Raw genomic sequence first — 13148 nt, forward strand, 5'->3', positions numbered from 1 at the left:
ATGTGAACCTGCTCAGGAGTTTTGGATTGTATGGACGGAGGGGCTCTTGCTGTCTATGGTGTTGGTAAGGGGGTGTGTGTAGACAAAACACAGATCCAGAGCGTGACAGGCAGCCTGGAGAAATCCAAGCAGAGGCCGGTCAGCACAGTGTGACCCTGGAAGAAGCTAGAAGGAGAGCTTTGGGGGCCTGGGCTGACAAAAGAGGCTTGGGACTGTAAGCTAAGAAACTGTTCCATTTGCTTTTAGTTCCTATTGCATTTGCAGAAGCAGGACTTTGTGCATTCTCTGTAAATATCCAAGATTGCATCAAAGAAAATAGCAGACTCCATCATCAGTTTCTACTCCCAAATGGAACATCCTCAGGGCTTTGAACTTTGACTAGCTCCTCAGGTTGGAAAGGGGCAACAATATTCATGAGTTCTTGCCATTTAGCTAGCAAAGTCCCAGCCCATTAAGGGTTTGATCCTGCGTAACTGAAATCAACTGGCACTTAGAATCAGACCCTAAGAGATTTGAAAATGAAGACAAGGACTTAAAATTGGATTTGAAATTAAATAGCGAGCCAGTAGATCATATTTAGTGTTAATGTTATCTTTAGTTTTGAGTAAGAGGCTGCATGTTGCAACAGCTGGACTTGCCACATAGCACTCACTCTAACGTTCAGATTTTTTCCATGATGAAATTACCATTTTTATGACATTTTGTGGATATGTGAAATTCTGGGGTGCAAATATGTCTGAAATTGAAGAAGCAATTATATTTTGCACAATTTTTCTCCACTTTTTTTCCCTCCACCATCCTAACTTAACTTTGTATGTCCAGACTTTCCAGTGATTGGCTTTTCAGTGAATTGTAATCTCAACTCTGATTCTTCTGGCTTTCAGACCAGAAATTTCATCATCCATTTTTTTTAAACTGCAGCACTACTTAGTTTATTTTCCCCTCTAGTTTATTGATAAATATGTGAAGCCTTAACTACAGATTAGCACAGCTTGTGCCTGGAAATTTATTACTATATTCTTAACTACTCATTTCTAGTTCACTTTTTCTTGCTACACTGCTGCGTTAACCCCTTGAAAGCTTAAAAATAAACACTTTCATTTTCCCCAAAGCATCCCCTTTTTCACTGGACAAATGTCTTATTTTGCTTTCTCGGAGTGCTGTCTTTTATTTGGTGTGATGTATGTTGTATCGTGAGGCAAGCACATATTATAGTGTTAACAAGAAAATGAACTGCTCTGAGATTGAATCTACTAGCAAATTGTTATGCAGCACAGGAAATGCGGAACAATTAAATACATCAGTGCCAAATGGAGGTCACTGCTCCTTTAAGGGATTAACATGAGAGCTATGTAACATTCTGTACTGCTTATTCATCTAACAATGAAGCTACTGCTGAAGTTTTAAATTGCTTGTCATTGAAGGATCCTAAATCCTTTAAATCAGATTTTGCCCTTACGACCAGGCTTTCTTTTATATATTCTGAGCAAAGTGCTGCCCTTGAACTCGAGACATTTTCCTGATAGTGCTCAATGTAAAAATACTGAATAAATTATACTAATGATGTAGGTTTGGCTTCGTTTTGTCCCCATAAAGCTAGTTAGCCCAGAATCCAACTTCGGTTTAAAAAAAAGAGTCCAGTTTCTACATGCAGGGTTTGTGCAGACTTTTGGGGAGAATGACATATTTTATTGCAACTGGCATAATGAGATATTAATTAAATGAACCAGACAAAATGAAACTTTGTATCTGTGAACACAGCAAAAGCATAGTGAAGTGTTTGATTGCAAAAATCAGTACATTTTCATTGCTACCCATGTAAGGATATACTGGATCTTCCTACCCACCCTAAATCTTGAGTGCCATGGACATTTTATCTGAGCAAAGACTAGGATTTGTCTCTTAGGTCCAGATCCTGGGACGAAGTCGTTAGCAGCACAATCCAGCCTGGACTGTGTGTAAAAACCCCCGCAGAGGTCAGGAAAATGGAAAGATTTCCTTACAGAGTTTCCTCTAATGGAAGTTAAATATATGTATGCCTAAATACCTTTGAAGAGCTGGGTTTTATTGTTTCTGGCCATTGAGAGCAGAAAAATTCTGAGTGCTCTTTCCACTTCAGACTGGTAACAAGAACAGATGCAGTGAATCAATTACTTGGGGAAATTTATTAAACAGCCTTTTTCCTTAGTCATTCTCTGCGGTTTCCAGATAACAAGGAATTCCCAGGTGATGGTGTATGTTGATCATCATGAGCTTTACTATATGTAGGTTATTTTGAATGAGACCTTAAGACCTCAGGTCTTGTTTGCTCTTGGGTGGGCTTTATGAATTCCATGGTAGTTTTAATAAGATTAAGGGGTCACCCGGCTATCACTGGTCAGAATTTTGCCGCATTATTGCAAGTTGCCTTCACTCCAGAAATGGCTACATTTTCACAAAGTGGTATCTGTATATTGGCCAAATCATGAGAGGTGCATTTGGAGACATGCTGCCGGATAGCTGGGGCACAGCTGCAGGGGCCTAGAGCTATTGTAGAGACACACAGCCTCTCACCTGGATAGTCCTGGTCCCCTGTGAGTGTCTCTGTGATCAGTGGGATTTGTGAACTGCAGCCTCAGTATCTTTCTTGGGGTGGGGGATAAAACGTTCCTTCTCTGTTCACAGAAGAGTTCAGAGGAAACTCCACAGGGAAATCTTTCCATTTTCCCAAGCTCTGAAGTGGTATTTGTACATCGCAACACAATCTAGCCTGGACTAAAGATGTCTTTGGTCTAATTCCTTACATGAGTGTTTTGTCTGGTTAAGCTCTTAGGCCCTGATATTGCAACTGGATCCACATAGGCAGACCGTTGTTCTTGAGTAGAACCTCTCTGACTTCAATTGGGTTTTGCATGGCTGCAGAGGTCTACACAGGTGGATTTGATTGGAGGAGCAGGGCCTTGGTAAGAACTTCAGGATTTGGCCTCAATGTGATTACTTGTGAGAGTAGTGGTTGTAGGGATCAGATCCTGAATTAGTTAGTGTTTATCAGCACTTTACGTCTGAAAAGTGCTATACTGGATTATTACTTTTAAGTATTGTTAGGAGCAGGGTGAAATCTTGTTATGGGTTGAGTTAACCCCCCCCCCCCCCAGCTAAGACAAAACCCAGGTGTGAACCCCCTCAGGAGCTTTTGGCTGAGTGTTTTAAGTTGGGTGTGGGGAACGGAAGGCAGAACAGAAAAACTGGAAAAGGGGTGTGGGAGGGAAAGCACAGTGGATGACCCTGGAAGAAACCTGAGGGAAGATTTTTGGGTCTGGGGAGCAGATTGAAAAGGGTGCTCTTGATGCTGTGAGCAAAAGAAGCTGTTCCTGCTAACTGATTCCTTCTGCGTTAAGAGACACAGAACTCTACATTCTTTGTAAATAAACAAAGCTGCATCAAAGGAAATACCAGACTTTATCGACTTCTACTGCCAACTGAACATCCCCAGGTCCCAAAACTTTGACTAGCTGCTCAGGTCAAAAAGGGGTAATGTTACCATTTATTTTATAAAAATAACTTCAGTTATTGGAATTTTTTCCCCATGTGGGAAGAAACATCTGGTTTGATCCCAAAGGTTTAAAATTGTCCCTTTCTTTGCTGATAGGATTCATTCTGCAACAGTTCTCACTCCACTGCCTACATCACAGAATTTTAGAGATACTTTTCTAAATTACATTTGATAACCTACTCAAGCAGACTCTTTAGCCCACACAGGTATCTTTCACATTATCCATTGGCAAAGAGATTCATCCTACAATTGTATCTGAAGTTTGTGCATATGGAGTGGCATAAAGTTAAAAGAAGAGAGATTCTTGACAGCTTATTGTGTAAATCTTTCTGACATAGTTCTCTGCATTTCTGGTGGAGACGAGAACTAATCACTACAAAGTAGGTCAAGAATTCCTGAGAGACATATTGACTGCCTTTGATTCTTCTACCTTGAAGTTCAAAGAGCATGAGTAAGTTCATTGTAAAAGGGAGGAATTGAGTTATTTTAAGAAATAAGGAACACACTTAGCATGAAGTGTACTAAGAACTTGAGAAAGAGCTGGTCATAAATCAGGCAGTGTGGAAAAAACAAATTGTATATAGAGAGTTTCACAATTTTGCTTTTGGACAGTAGTTACTAATTCCTAACAAATACTTTCTATCATTTAGTAGCTACTTTTTTTCTTTTTGGCTATTGATTTCACTGAGAAATTTAATGCTATAAACCAAATTATGTATACCGTGCTTCATATTGATTGTCGAGTTTGGTAATTGTTCCTTGAAATACTTTACTTAGCCTGAGAGCTTAGGGCTAGATCCACAAAGGGGACTTAGGTTCTGTGTTGTACCTGTGTGTGCCCTGCCACCTAATGTAATTCATAGCCTCAGATGAGGCACCCAGTCTCTCTATACAATGTATAGTGAGAGTTAGGTGCCTAAGAATGGGATCCATAAAAGCCAGCAAGCTGAATGGGGAGCCACCTAAGATAGCCAATAAGAAATGCCAAAGAGAGGGGTGTGACCTAAGTCTAACCCCTCAAAGAGATTTAGGGTAATGGTGCCCAACCTAGCCTTTAGATGCTACTGCAATATAGATGTTAAACAACAGTGATAATAAAATGACAATGGGACCTCAATATTCACATGAGAAGAGTTGCAGAATCAGGGCGCAAATCAGTTACATTAGAGCTATTCAGAATTCTGTTCTGCTTAGATCTATGGATTGGAATTTGGCAGAGGCAAGAGTAATATAATATAGAGAGATAAACAGATTGAAATAGAGAGCGAGAGAGAGAGTAACATGGTCCTTTTAAAATGTTAGAGGGGAAAACTTTGTTTTTCAAAATCAATCTTTTGATAAAACCTAATCCAGATTGTGATTAGAAATTGTGTGGACAGTTTTGTAGATGGCTGAATTGTTTTATAATTGTTTTACTATGTTGTGTCCATAGTAAAGATGTAGCCTCAATGCCCTGGTGGAGACAGTTAGCAAACAGACCTATCTGCTGATTTGAAGGTAGTATGAGTAATGATTGAGAAGAAATGCTTTTTTTGCAATCTGTCACACATTAGTGACATTAAGTGAGGGATTTGTCATGCTCCTTGCTGGTGGTGGAATGTCTCATAGCTTTAAGGAGAGCGTTGCAACACACACCCTTTTTTCCCCCAAGCATACTCTGCTAGTAATAAAACCAAGGCCAGCATACAGAGTGCATATTTCCTTGGGCAGTTTATGCATAAAGCTCCAGCAATGTTTTGAGAGCAGCCAGAGTGGCTCAAACGGCTAACCCCATCCCATGGCAGTGGTTGGTCAAGGTAGTCCCTCCTTCCACATCTTGAGATTAGCCTGGCCACTGGCCAGGAACAAATGTCCCCTGAGTGGCCATCTGGTTGGGCAGCCTATCACCAGGTTGCCCTTTTATAAGGTTGGTTGCAGCTGGGAAAGGAAGTATCTGAAGGATACCAGGAGAAGCAGTCTTCTCTCCTGATTGGGGGATGGAGTTCCTTGGCCAGGGCTGCCAGTAAGGCATGGGGATACCACAAGGACACTTCCTTGTCTTTGTTGTGACATGGGCTCCTTCCCCCACCCCAGGCAGTCCTGGGGCTGCTGTGTGGTGGCAATGGGGAAGGAGAGCTTTTAGCAAGCCGGGGGATGGAGGGGGCGGTGGGATCGCCTGTACTGTAAACCCTGGCCTACCATATAGCCTTATTTATGGTGTATGAGTACTACGCTTCAGGCAACAACAAGCTTCAGAGCAATTAGGCTGTAGGCCACATTCTGTCCCTGTCCTCCTCTCACTGTGAACAGTTCCCTCTGAACTCAATGGGAGGTGACTGTGCTTAGCTGAGAGTGGAATTTTGTCCTATACATTAGTAATCCTGGTGTGTGTTGAGGGGTAGCAGTTACAAAACTTAAAGTCACAAGACTATACGTAAAAATAAACACTAAACCGCAAGAGCAAGTTACAAGAGGGGTCTAGGCTTTGCAAGTGTTAAACAGGGACCCTACTCTCATGAATCACACTTTGCAACTTTGTGACAATTTGAACTGTGAAATTGACTTCTTGCTGTTGAGCAGAGACCTGATCAACACTGAAAAGTTACATCGGCATAGCTACATCTCTCAGGGGTTTGAGAAATCCACACCCCTGAGAGAGACATAGTTAAGCCAACCTAACCTCTGGTGTAGACAGCGCTTCTGTTGACCGAGCTACCACTTCTCAGGGAAGCGGGTTACCTATAGCAATGGAAGAACCCCTGCTCTCACTGTAGTAAGTGTCCACACTGAAGTGCTAGAGCAGTACAGCTGCTTCACTGCAGCTGTGCTGTGTTGCGGTTTGAGTTTAGGCGTAGTCTCTAATGGTACGTCTACACCACAAGAGCGACAGTGGCACAGCTGCAGCTACACCACTAGTTTCTGTCAACCTAGCCGTGCCTATAGCAGGGTTGAGGTTGGCTTAACTGGATGCAGTGAGAAATAGCTTTAGCTCAAGTAATGTACACATGTTATTGGTTTACTATGGAAGTGTTCACGGTGCTCGGGCAGGAGAAAACATCAGAAAATACAAGTTCGTCTTTGCTTTGTGAAGAATTCAAAAAGGGCATTTCCTCAGAGGAGTGCTGTACAACCTCAGCCTCCCAAATATTAACTCTCATTATAGGTTGCACATTCAAGCGCTTAATTGTGGTCTCCTGGCTGGGGCTGGGCAACAGAAACTGTAAAATGCTTATTCTTTTATATATTCTTGTGGGAAAGGAGGAGATATGACCTAATAGAGCCAAACGAATGAAACTGATTGATTATTAGAAAACATTTAGTTTTCCTAATGGCACTTGCATCAACTACGGAATGAGCCGTGATTTTTACTCTAAGTGGTGGATGAAACATTGGTTAAGAACCTGGCAGTTCACTGAGCTAAAGACAATTCCAACACCCTTCTCCATATTCCCCTCTCTGGGAAGGCTGATAAGTGAGTGGGACCCTAATCCACAACTCCCAGAGTTTGCCTTAGTGCGTAAGTGAGAAGTATTGCCTATGGCATACTGGGGGTAGGGGTGGGGCAGCAATTTTCTAGCAGATTCTTCTCCTTCCTTCTTCCCCAAATGCATGAGGGAAAGGAGCATCAGCTACTGCAGTAACTAGGGAAAGCAGCATCAGCTACTACAGTGACTTGTGTAGCTTTCCCTTCCACCCTATGGAACCACTTATTCAGATGACTGGAGGACAGCTAATGTAATGCTGATTTTTAAAGAAGGTTCCAGAGGTGATCCTAGCAATTATAGGCCAGTAAGCCTAATGACAATACCAGGAAAACTGGTTGAAACTGTAGGAAGGAACAGAATTATCAGACACATAGATGAACACGATATGTTGGGGGAGAGTTAACGCTGCTTTTGTAAAGGGAAATCATGCCTCACCAATCTATTAGAGTTCTTTGAAGGGGGGGTCAACAAATGTGGACAAGGATGATCCAGTGGATATAGTGTGCTTGGACTTTCAGAAAGCCTTTGACAAAGTCCCTCACTAAAGGCTCTTAAGCAGACATGGGATAAGAGGGAAGGTCCTCTTATGAATCAGTAACTGGTTAAAAATAGGAAACAAAGGGTAGGAATAAATGGTCTGTTTTCACAGTGGAAACAGGTAAATAGCAGGGTCCCCCAAGGATTTGTACTGGAAACATATTCATACATGATCCGGATAAGGGCTAAACAGTGAGGCAGCAAAGTTTGCAGACGATACAAAAGATAGTTAAGTCCAAAGCTGACTGTGAAGAGTTACAAAGGGATCTTACTAAACAGGATGACTGGGCAACAAAAAGACTGATGAAATTCAGTGTTGATAAATGCAAAGTAGTGCACACTGGAAAACATAATCCCAACTATACATACAGAATGATGGGGTCTAAATTGGCTGTTAGCACTCACGAAAGATCTTGGAGTCATCGTGGATAGTTCTCTGAAAATGTCTGCTCAGTGTGGAGCAGCAGTTAAAAAAGCTAACAATAGTAGGAACCATTAGAAAAGGGATGGATAAACCAGTGTATTATAATTCCACTATGTAAATCCATGGTACGCCCACCCCTTGAATACTGCATGTAGTTCTGGTTGCCTCATCTCAAAAATATAAGAAATGGAAAAGGTACAGAGAAGGGCAACAAAAAGGATTAGGGGTATGGAACAGCTTCCATATGAGGAGAGATTAAAAAGACTGGACTGTTCAACTTAGAAAAGAGATAATAAAGCGGGATTATCAGAAAGGTCTATAAAATTGTGGCTGGTGTGGAGAATGTGGAAAGGGAAGTGTTATTTACCCCTTCACATAACACAAGAACCAGGGGTCACCAAATGAAATTACAAAGCAGCAGGTTTAAAACAAATATAAGGAAGTAAAAAGAAAAGGAGTACTTGTGGCACCTTAGAGACTAAGGTGCCACAAGTACTCCTTTTCTTTTTGCGAATACAGACTAACACGGCTGTTACTCTGAAACCTATAAGGAAGTAGTACTTCATACAATGTATAGTGAACATGTAGCATTGTCAGGGATGTTGTGAAGGCCACAGGTATAACTGGGTTGAAAAAAGAATTAGATAAGTTCATGGAGGATAGGTCCATCAGTGGCTCTTAGTTGTTTTATTAATGTCTGTTATTTCGCTGATTCCTGTGCAATTTGTAAATTCTTTATCTCGGCTGGCATGCTTTGGCAGAGTAATACAACTGATATAAAGGGCAAGTTGGTAGCTTGCCATTGAATGTATGTGTAAGTGTAACATGCTTGCCACTATGTGCCACTGGTGCAGTGGCCAGTTCTCATTGCAGTCTCTGCATTGCCCTGAGTGCCAGATCTTACTCCCTCCTATGACATTCTGAGGCACAGAGAGAATACAGGGCATGCCCCTCCTTGTGCTAGGGTGGGAGTTGGGGGGAGTTGCTCCAAATACCCCCCGTGGGCCAGTGGCTTTGAGCCCCAATTGATCCCCAATACTGAAAGCTTATAAGCATATTTTCTATACGTTTTATTTTGCATTTTTATGCCACCTCAAAATATTTTAAAGCAAAAGTGCCTCGTGTATCCTACGATGTTTGACAAAGAGATTAGGGTGATTAATGAAAGTGGTGAGAATGGGCATTAATAAAAGGTATATTTCAAACTTTTCAGCGGCTAGTATTGACAATGACTTTTTATTTCCCCCAGTGAATTCTTTTACTCTAAAAGTTCATAATGGACACCTTAACATTTCTTTGAATATTTGTTCAAAAGTCTAAGATGGTGTCTGTACTGTTCTTCCACTACTTTTAGTGTTCTGCAAAGATGAGAGAGAATCTGTTCTCCTTTGAAAAGTATTGTAATATTCCTTTGATCCTGTACCTGGAAGTTTTTCTTATTAAAGAATATGGAGAGTATAAAGCCTATAAAATACAAAGTGTTTTCATTTTTAATGTGCCTAAGAAAGGAATGCATGCCTAATGTGCATGGACATCAGATACCCCTCCATCAATTGATATTTCCTGGAATGTATGGTCAGAACAGGTTCTGTGGGAATATCCTATCTTTTGCTTAAAAAGTAAGATTACTTAATTGATAATTGGGTAAATTCTTTCAGTTTCCTAGCGGCCTTGGACAGAGAACAACCTTTAGCATTGATTCTTACTGTTCCCAAGTATGTAAGAAGGTTCTGTGTAGTTCTGGGACCCAGGTGTTTAATCTTCTTCTTAGTGCATGTGTACTGTGCCTCAGTGGCACGTGACCAGGATTCATCACCGAATTTGGTCCACTAGTTGTATCATTCGCTTCCCCGGCCCAGGCCGGGTACTGACAGGGAGCGTGACATGAGTGCTAATCCATGCCTATGTGGTATAGTTGTAGTTATTTTTCAAAAAGGATGTTTTTAGACAGAGCCCTCCTTCAGTGATAGGTGTGACTCTCATGAATGCCACTGATGATTGTATGCATGAGTCTCTGAAGGAGAATATACCTGTGCAGATGACTCAGACAAATGTACCTAAGGATGCGTTGGCTTTTACTTGTAACCATCAGAGATGGAAAATGTGTATCTACCTGGACAGGGCTGGGAAGCAGCTAAGAAATCTACTCCACTCACATAAAGCATGAGCACTCAGACTCTGCGCAGGTGGTTGGGAAGGTGGAATCCATCCGTCTAATGCCGGACCAACACTTGGGGCCACTCTGCAGCTGTACTGCAGCCACTGTTCCAGACTAAAAAAAACCAAGGAGGACTTGTGGCACCTTAGAGACAAACAGATTTATTTGCGCATAAGCTTTTGTGGGCTGTGGGTTTTAGTCTCTAAGGTGTCACAAGTACTCCTTGTTTGGTTTTTTTTGCTGATACAGACTAACACGGCTACCCCTCTGAAACCTGTTCCAGACTGTGGGCTGGAATAAGGGCTGCAGCCCCTCTGTGTCTGGTGCATAGGGTCCAGGGCCAATTGACATTGTTTGGTGGCCTATCCCCGAGCCTGCCTCCATTGTGGCCTTACACACCAGATTATGTTGTTCCGGGGCATTGACGCTTTCCACAGCAAGTAGTCGGGGTGCCACCACCCCCATGCAACCACTCTGCTGACAGACACCCGAAAAAGCCCTAATGCAGTTTTGCATAAAACAAGGGCTTTGTGCTGGCTCTCAGCGCTATGTGTAAATTTCACCCTGGATGCACATTGTTATTGGGTTTTGTCTGGCTAACAGCTCTCGCATTTGAACTCAAATCTCTGTAAGGTAGGGAGAGATGAGGGCAAAGAGCAGTAATAGAATACTTCAGTGTTATTTTAATAGGATCACAGTTTTATGATGTCTGGGTTTTTTTCTTCTTCTTTTCCCCTCTCTATCTTTCTCTGTCCTCTGCCAAGCTTCTGTGTTAATGCCCTCTGGTGATACTGAATTCTTTCCAAGCTTCACTTCAACAATTCCACCAGCGTTAATTATTGTTCCAGGAGGACATCTTGCCCTAGAGAGGCAAGGTTTCTTTGAAGCCATCTGTCTGGACAGGGAGAGCAGTTAGCAGTTCAGTGTTTCCAAAGGAACACTGGCAGCTAGTGAAGATAATATGAATGACCCAGGTGCCCTGGGAAGGGAAATGCTGTCTCAAGTGTAGTATATTCCATACCTATCCACCTACCTCAGTTAATAAGGTTCCTACTTCTTCACGCTGGTCAAGATAAATACAAAGCTTTCTAGCCTTGAAATCACCATAGTGAGGTTGCCATGGTAAAAAAAGAAAAATTGAATCCGTCACAAATTAGGCTGAAAGAGATGATACAAAGAGAAGCACTAACACTGCATTGACACCACATGACATTTTTTCAGAATAGCATGTTCTGGATACAGTGAACTTCTAGTCTTAGTTTATATTTTTGTGCTCAATATAAATTAGTCTCTGTGTTCAATATTCATTACTGTCTGCACGTATCATCAGCATGGAAAACAACATTGTTAGGGATTTCTTTTTCTCAGGAGAAAGGTTAGCTTTTTTTTAAAACTGATCTGAGTACAAGAGGGGGAAACGAGAGATTCCTAAATCCTAATCCAATCTAATTCTAATACTGACTCCTCCTGTAGCCTTGGGCCAAGTAATTTAACCTAGCTGCCTCAGTTTCCCCCCTATAAAATAAGGACAATAGTAACAATTGTGCCTGAAATGGAACTCCTGATCCAAGCCCGCCTACATTTGGGGGAAGTTCAGATCCATTTAAATTGTATGATTTAGGCCTCTCTGTAAAATGAATTCAGATCCAAACTCCACAGCTCCATCGTTACTGGTGATGCTGCTTTCTTATTTCACCTGCGTAGTTGTAAGGACTGATTACTTGTTTGTATAGCACTTTGAAGATGAAATCTCTGTGAACAGTTCTAAGAATTATTATTTTATTTATTAGTATTATGAAAAGAATGTTAGGGACACAGTTAAGATTTTTGCCAATTTGTTTCATGTGGTCTTCCATTCATCAAATGTATGGTCTTCTGCAGCATGTTGAAGGCCCAATATGGTTTTCACAGCTTAGCTTGCAAAATCCACTTGTCCCTTAATACTGAACAAAAGACATACCAGAGCAGCAAATTCAGGATGTGTGTGGGGAGTAACAATCCCTCTGCCTCTTCTGTGAAGCTTGGTGAACCAGGAGGAAGTGGAAATCAGGAGAGGGAGAGAAGGGGCGAATTAGGAAACCAAGCATTTTCCACTACAAAATATTGAGGAATTCTGATTTGATCAAGTCATACTTATGTTTGACCATTTGTGGGGATTATTTTGGCACATTTTTATTTTATTTTATTTTGAGAAGTGCTTTTTATACTTTTAGGCACAGCAATGCCTGTCTTTTTATTTGTTACTTGTTTTTATTAACAGGATGGATACACCACTAACCCAGAAAGGGGCCAGAGGCTTCTTACTTTGGATAGTCTTTCTTGGACTAGGTTTATCATATCATTGCTCCTAACCAATGGTGCTAACTACCTCCTAAAATCAGGATGAGCCTGAGTCTTGCCACTTATAGGTCATGTTGCAGGGCCCTTTGTGTAGGCCTGTCTTTAGTAGAAAACAGAATGGGGAAAATGGCCCAGGGAAATTCTCCTTGGAAATTAAGTCTTGAAAGTGATCTAACCCTGGACAGTAGCTATAACGACATGGCTAGAGTTTATAGCCTAGAACCTGAAAAGACTTAGGCACATGCTTACTTCACCCACTGAGAGTCAAATGGGACTACTAGTGCATAAAGTTCAGCCTGTGCTAAAGCTTTGCAGAAAAGGAACATAGATCCCTTTTGAAGACTGAACTGGATGTGAAATCTATTTATGTACTGGTGTCTAGATACTATGGTGATGCATGCATTAGAAATGCATATAGACAGTTATTCTTGACTTACAGGCGATTTATCTGTTCCTCATTAAAATATTAATGCCAAAAGACATGATTTTCAACATCCATGGGTGTACTGTAAAAGTGTCCAGACTTTTGTTTGGTTAGGCAGCTTAATTTTTTTTTGCAATAAAGATCAACATGCCCAATGTTTTTCTATCATTTGGAGCAGCTTGAAAAGACATTCTGATGCGCTGAAAGCAGATATACATGACAGGCATATACTTACCTTTTATCAGTTAAATCAGAATGCAGGAAAGACC

The sequence above is a fragment of the Natator depressus genome, chromosome 1 (genome assembly GCF_965152275.1).
Source record: "Natator depressus isolate rNatDep1 chromosome 1, rNatDep2.hap1, whole genome shotgun sequence".
Taxonomy (NCBI): Eukaryota; Metazoa; Chordata; order Testudines; family Cheloniidae; genus Natator; species Natator depressus.